Source organism: Oratosquilla oratoria, chromosome 9 (genome assembly GCF_046742065.1).
Source record: "Oratosquilla oratoria isolate Oo_2021 chromosome 9, ASM4674206v1, whole genome shotgun sequence".
NCBI classification, from domain to species: domain Eukaryota; kingdom Metazoa; phylum Arthropoda; class Malacostraca; order Stomatopoda; family Squillidae; genus Oratosquilla; species Oratosquilla oratoria.
In genome coordinates, this window is record NC_134785.1 from 34,996,828 (window position 1) to 35,004,327 (window position 7,500).

General features: G+C 36.5%; 1 non-coding gene across 1 annotated transcript; it reads left to right on the forward strand.

The window, feature by feature from the left end:
- Positions 1-1,167: 1,167 nt before the first annotated feature.
- On the forward strand, positions 1,168-1,240 carry TRNAM-CAU (transfer RNA methionine (anticodon CAU)). The gene has a single exon. It is a non-coding gene; the product is annotated as a tRNA-Met (tRNA).
- Positions 1,241-7,500: the final 6,260 nt, after the last annotated feature.

Below are 7,500 nucleotides of genomic sequence, written 5' to 3' on the forward strand. Positions count from 1 at the left end.
AGTAATCTGGATATAGAGTACATTCACGCACACTTTCTGCTAATATATGATCTCTAAATCATTACCTTTACTACTAATGTACGGCAAAAACTTTACTGGAGCAAGTGACGAGCCCTGTGATACCCCACCAGTCCCGTCTTTGTTGTGAAGGTGTTCTGTCATTCTACAGATAGGCATCGATTATCGTACATACATTTCGCCCCTGAGAAAACTTGCACTTTTGATACTACTACTGATACTATTGACACTATTGCTGTTACTTCTTCTACTACTACTTCTACAAAATGATGTACACACAAGCCTTTCTGGAGGTCACAGGACAATTAAGGGATATATCGACAGGTGACTACAGGGTCCAGGTAATAGTACTTCATTCGCCAGTCGATTTCATTGTGCTGTTGAGGGGCACTGCCACCTAGTCTGAACATGGTCTTCGAGGCTGCTTAAGAGATGTGAACGCCTGTTTGTCTTCATATAACGTCACCCGCCATATCCATAATCAAGTAGCAATGCAAGGAATAGAGAAATCCTCTGTAGGACTCCCTTGAAGGGTTATACCTAACTCGAAACCTTTTATCTTTGTCGTCTGAAATAACGACGCCATTTCTCAGCTTAATGTTGGGCATTGCTTTAGTACATGAGCAACATTTATTACCGAAGAACCGAAGAACCGAAGGCGCTAGCCAATTGCGCCACGGAGTCGACAACGGTTGCAAGGGACTTTAGTCGGAGAAGTATCCCGAGGTCAAGAAGGACTTCACGACACGCGTGTCGTCTCTGGTCTCGCAAATTACCTTAGTAAGTCGTAAAGCACACATATACACACTCACATACAAGCACACCCATACAAATACACAAACACATGCACACAAACACATACACAAATACACACACATACAAAAAGGCTCGATAGGTGTTGTCGCGCAGGACCTGGAAGGAACTTCATGTGACAGAGGACTCCAGCCATTTACTTTTATCGATCTTTACTTTATTTCACCTTATTATATTATTTACGTTGACTTATTAGTAATGTTTATCAATTTTATTCGTGCTCCTGATTTTAGAGTAATAATAATTGCGTCATTATCATACATTGGCGAGCACTAAATGGCATCAGGTCCCTCGGACTTGTAGTTTAAATAGAACAATTAACTCTTTTACTTTCGAAGCAGAGTGGCGCAGTTGGAAGCGCGTTGGGCCCATAACCCAAAGGTCCGTGGATCGAAACCACGCTCTGCTAATCACATTTTCATTTTTTAATTGGTATTCACAGCAGGGTGGCGCAGTGGTAGCGTGTTGGCCTCATAACCCAAAGGTCCGTGGATCGAAACTACGCTCTATTAATCACATTTTCAATAGGCTCGTATATATTCCTTTGCTATTGTAGATAGTAAAACTGATATTAATGCTGGCATTTTGTTTCTATTTTGAAGTTTTGTCTCGAATATCTCACAAAACGACCTTGGAATGGAGAATTATTAACGTTTTGTGAATCTTCTCAATAATCCAGTATTAAACACGCAAAGTATCCCATAGGATAGATATAGTGTGGTTGTTTTTTCTCAGTGTCATCATTAATATAGATTTATAGTGTTAGTACTCTTTTTAAGATGAACATCCTGTATTTTTTAAGTATGAAGACTTTTTATGGCTAACGAGTTGTTTGTGAAAGATTCGTCTTTCTTGATCCGGAAATAATTAACATCTTATATTTTGGTCACTGAAAGCATTTTGTTTGATCCGGAGTGCATGAAAAATTAATTTACTATAGATAAGTCTCTACCTGATTGAAAATAACTTGAAGCTCTTACCATGAGTCAATAGACAAAGGGGCTGGTTTAGATAACTTGCGAGTACCTATTTTCACGTCAAGTAAAGTAGAAGATCTGACTATAAGACGTGTTCTTTCTTGAGTCTAGCTGGAAAGTCGTCGATCAAAGGTAGACCAAGAATATTTTTAAAGTGTACATGAGAATTTATTAATGCACATCAGGAAAGAATAGAAAAAAAATATGTATGGATTGGAAGTATGCATAAATGATAATATTGATATAATGCATACTAATGATATAATGAGTGAATACTAATGACGCGTCACATATTTTTATGAAATACAGAAGCTCGTGACGTCATGTCGTCGATACTTACACCCAGTCACTTTCAAGTTATGTAAATCTACGCATCACTAAGATATTAATCAATTTTCATTTTCATTGAACAATATCTCATTTTCTATATAATGTGTATTTCTTTTAATGTAAGGCAAGCTAAATAAGAACTTCTCTTTAAAAAGCTTGATTTAGATAACTCAATTCGATCATAGTTATATTTTCCGAAAGTGTACCATGAAAGAGAATAGATTAATTCTGAAAAACTGTTCTACCTGAACTATGATTTCAAGATTGAGCTCTTCTTGTTTTATTGTTTTTGTTGCAATTCTTGCAAGGAATACTGTAGACACAACCCGCCGAATTATCAGGCGAATTTTCTATGAGAAGTTCTTTGATTGTATTGTTTTGAAATACAACATTAACATTAGAACACACACACACACACACACACACACACACACACACACACACACACACACACACACACACACACACACACACACACACACACACACACACACACACACACACACACACACACACACACACACACACACACACACACTTCAACGAACGGACGGCTTAGAAGACGTTCTGAAGAAAATTGAAGTTTTGTGGATCCCAACGCAAAGAGAAGTGCCTATTGTATTTACAGGGTGGGGGGAATTGCTCGTGGGGTAGTAGAAAAGTAGAGAAAGAGGAGAAGGGGAGGGATTACTGAGGGAAATGGAAGGAAATGAGGAAGGAGTAGACTTGGCCCAGGCAGACAGGCGAAAGGTAAACAAACGACCCCCCGATCAGCTGAGCGACGATGAAATGTCTAATAAAAATGTAAAGATTAGAAGTATAGATAAGAGCAATACAGTAGAAAGTGATGAGAATATTTTCCAGGGATTTAAAGAGGGTGGGGGGGACACAAACCCCCCCCCCCGACTGACAAGACTAGAAGAGAAGGTCGATAAGATGATCGAGGACTTGGAGCGTAGGTTCGGTCATGTTAACAACATTCTACAAAGGGTTGAAAAATTGGAAGAACTAGAGAAGGCGAACAAAAACTTAACTGATGAAATAGAAAACCTGAAAAGACAGTTAAAAGAAGTAAAGGTGGAGAATGAAGAATTGAAGAGGAATAGTAAAGAAAACAGAGAGGGATGGAAGTCGATAAAAGAAAACAGTAAAGTTGCATTTACTGATATAATTAAACAGCAAATGAGAGAACAAACTGAAGACTCAGTTATTAAAGTGATGAGACAGAAGAAGAATATAGTAAGAGACTTAGCTGACAAAAAGAAATGTATAATTATATTAGGAATGGAAGAGAAACATAACCCAGATAGAACCTCAAGAACCAATGAGGAAAATGAAAAAGTAAGCAGTTTACTAAAATTAGTTCAGGAAGATGAACCAGAAATTATGAAGGAAACTGAGGAAAAATTCAGGCTCGGAAAGTATAGTACAGATAAGACCAGACCAATTAAGATTAAATTCAGGTCACAAACGACGGCAGAGAATATCTTATCCAAAACAGGGAAACTAGCAACAAGTGAACAATATAAAAAGGTATGGATAAAAAGGGAAATGAATAAAGAGGAAAGAGAGGAAGAAAAGCAGAAAAGACTTGAAGCTAAGAAAAAAACGAGAGCAGAACGGAGTCAGAGAAAGAGAGATTCTATTGGAGAGTAGTGAATATGAAACTAAGGCAGTTCGACATACAAGAGAGAAAAAAAAAGGTAAACAGAGAACACAATGGAAGTGACAGAAAACTAAGAGTGTCTTACACAAATATAGATGGATTAATAACAGGATTGAATGAGCTGAATGATTATTTGAAAGAAAAAGAACCGGACATAATGGGAATTGTAGAAACAAAATTAAAAGGCCCACTACCACCCAACAGTGTAGGACATGATGCATATAATTATTGGATTAAAAACAGAGAGAAAAAGCAAGGGGGTGGAGTTATGTTCCTGACTAAGAAGGATATAAACGTGAAGGGTGTCATATATGGAAAGAATACAGTAGAGATGATTATGATAGAAGTGGAAGACAGAGATAAGAAGAGCAGAAAATTTGTGATAAATTATGTGCCACCGAAAACAGCCTCATGGGAGGAGAGTGAACATAAAAGTATGTTAGAGGACACAAAGATAACATTAAATAAAATAATGGAAGATGGAGGAAGAATAGTTATAATGGGCGACTTTAATTGCAAAGAAATCTGCTGGGAAGAAATGACAGTAAAGGGTGGAGACGGCTCATGGGGAAACGCTCTACTTGAGATGATTACTGACCATACAATGACACAATGGATACAGGAGAACACCAGGTATAGAAATGAAGAAGAACCATCGAGACTAGACTTAATAATTACATCTGAACCTAGAATAGTGGACAAGATTGAATATAAAACACCAATAAGTAAAAGTGACCACATATTGATTGAACTGGAACTTATGAGCAATATAGAAAAGGAAGAATGATGTATGAAAAAACAAACTTTGATAAAATAAGAGAATTCTTTCAACAAGAAAACTGGGAAGAAATATACAAAGAAGAAACAACAGTGGAAGAGAAATGGAATATTTTGAAAAAAAAATTACAAAAAAGGAGTGGAAAAGTATGTCCCAAGACAAAAACAAGAAAAAGAATATGTAAAATGCTGGTACAACAAAAGTTGTAGGGAGTTAAAAGACAAAAGAGACAAAGCCTGGAACAGATGGAAAAAAGACAGAAGACCTGAAAAATGGAAAATATATACCGGTTATAGAAATGAATATGTACAAACGTGCAGAGAGGAAAAGAGAAAATATGAAAAAGATGTCATAGAAAAGTGTAAAGATCAACCAAAACTATTCTACAGATTTGTAAACAATAAACTGAAAAACAAACAAGACTTGGAGAAATTAAGACAAGAGGGAGTTGAATACACTGAGGAAATGGAAATGGCGGAAATTATGAACAAACATTTTAAATCAGTGTTTACAAGGGAGAACATACAACCTGAAGAGATTGAGTGGAAAGAGAAAGTCCCCCCTATGGAAGAAATAGAAGTAACAAAGAATGAAATATTGAAACACTTGAGTAATCTTGATGTCAGAAAATCGCATGGACCAGATGATATAGCAAACTGGATTCTGAAAGAATGCAGGAATGAACTGGCAGACAAAATACATAGCATACTAAACAGTTCCTTGAAAGAAGGAAAAGTTCCAGAAGATTGGAAAAAAGCAAATATAGTACCTATATATAAAGGAGGAAATAAAGAAGAACCTACAAACTATAGACCAGTCTCTCTAACAAGTACAATAGCAAAAATTTGTGAAAGAATGATCAAAAGTAGATGGGTAAAATATTTAGAAAAAAACAGTGTTAAATCCAAGGCAATTTGGATTCAGACAAGGACGATCATGGGTCACAAACTTAATATGTTTCTATTCAAGGCTAATACATATAATACAAGAAAGAGATGGATGGGCGGACTGTGCATTTCTAGACCTAAAGAAAGCTTTTGACAAAGTACTACATAAGAAGTTGCTTAAGAAATTAGAAACTGAAGGAGGAATACAGGGAAAACTACTAAATTGGATGGAAGACTTTTTGCAAGAAAGAAAAATGAGAGTAGTGATAAGAAACCAGCACTCAAAATGGGATGAAGTAATAAGAGGTGTTCCGCAGGGAACAGTTCTGGCCCCAATAATGTTTGCTATATATATATTAATGATATGGATGAAGGAATTGAAAGCTATATGAGCTTCTTTGCAGATGATACAAAACTACTGAAAAGAGTGAAAACTGAAGAAGATTGTGAATCACTACAGAGAGATCTAAATATAGTACAGGAATGGAGTAGGAAGTGGGAGATGGAGTTCAATACAAAAAAGTGTAGTATAATGGAATTTGGAAAAAGCAAAAACAGAATAACAGGAGCATATAAATTGGGAGAAGAAGGAATAAAAAAAGTATAAAATGAGAAGGACCTGGGAGTCATTGTTATGAATAATATGTCACCTGAGAAACATATAAATAAGATTTTTGGAGAAACTTATAATTTAATAAGAACAATCAAAGTTGCATTTACATACCTGGATGAAGAAATGGTGAAGAAAATCCTAATCACCCTGATAAGACCAAGATTGGAATATGCAGCAACGATATGGTCACCAAGTACAAAAAAATGTATAAAAAAACTTGAAAGAATACAAAGAGCAATTACAAAACTGGCACCAACACTCTCAAAACTATCATATGAAGAGAGACTAGAAAAACTTGAACTACAGACACTAGAGCAAAGAAGAGAGAGAGGAGATTTGATAGCTATTTACAGAATCATGAAAGGCATAGAAATTACTGATAGAGAGAATCTGATAAAATGGGATGACAGAAATACAAGAGGACACGGAAAGAAAATAAAAAAAGACAGCTATAGAAGAGACTTGAAAAAGAACAGCTTTCCTCACAGAGTAATAAACAGTTGGAACAAGTTAGATGAGAAAGTGGTGTGTGCAAAAACAATACATGAATTTAAAAAAAGTTTAGATAAAATGAGATATGAAGACGGGACCCCACGAGCATAGCTCCCCTTCCCGAAAAATACAACTAGGTAAATACAACTAGGTAAATACACACACACACACACACACACACACACACACACACACACACACACACACACACACACACACACACACACACACTCTCTCTCTCCTCTCTCTCTCTCTCTCTCTCTCTCTCCAACAGAAATAGAAATCGAGAGGTCTTGTCGCGAAGGACCTCCAGCCATTTGTTTTTAACAATCTTCGATTTCCTTCAACTTATTACTATACATGGATTGATCTATTACCAAATTTCACCAGTCTATGAACGCTACTAAAAAAATATGGTATTTGCATTGTCATCAAATATCGTCATGCACTATTTGGATTCAAGTGTCTTAGACTTGTAGTTTTAATTGAAGAGTTAACTCGCTTTCAGAGCAGAGTGAAGCAGTGGATGAGTGTTGGGCCCATAACCCAAGGGTCCGTGGAATGAGAGCACGCTCTGCTAATCACTTTTATATTTTTGTTCTGGGAGCTCTTTATTCTTCCAAAATTTTTATTTTGCTATCGGTGCCTTTATGATAGAAGTAAGCTGGATATAGAGTACATTCACGCACACTTTCTGCTAATATATGATCTCTAAATCATTGCCTTTACTACTAATGTACGGCAAAAACTTTACTGGAGCAAGTGACGAGCCCTGTGATACCCCACCAGTCCCGTCTTTGTTGTGAAGGTGTTCTGTCATTCTACAGATAGGCATTTCGCTCCTGAGATAATGGCAATACTTTTAAAACTTGCACTATTGATACTACTACTGATACCATTGACACTATTGCTGTTACTTCTTCTAC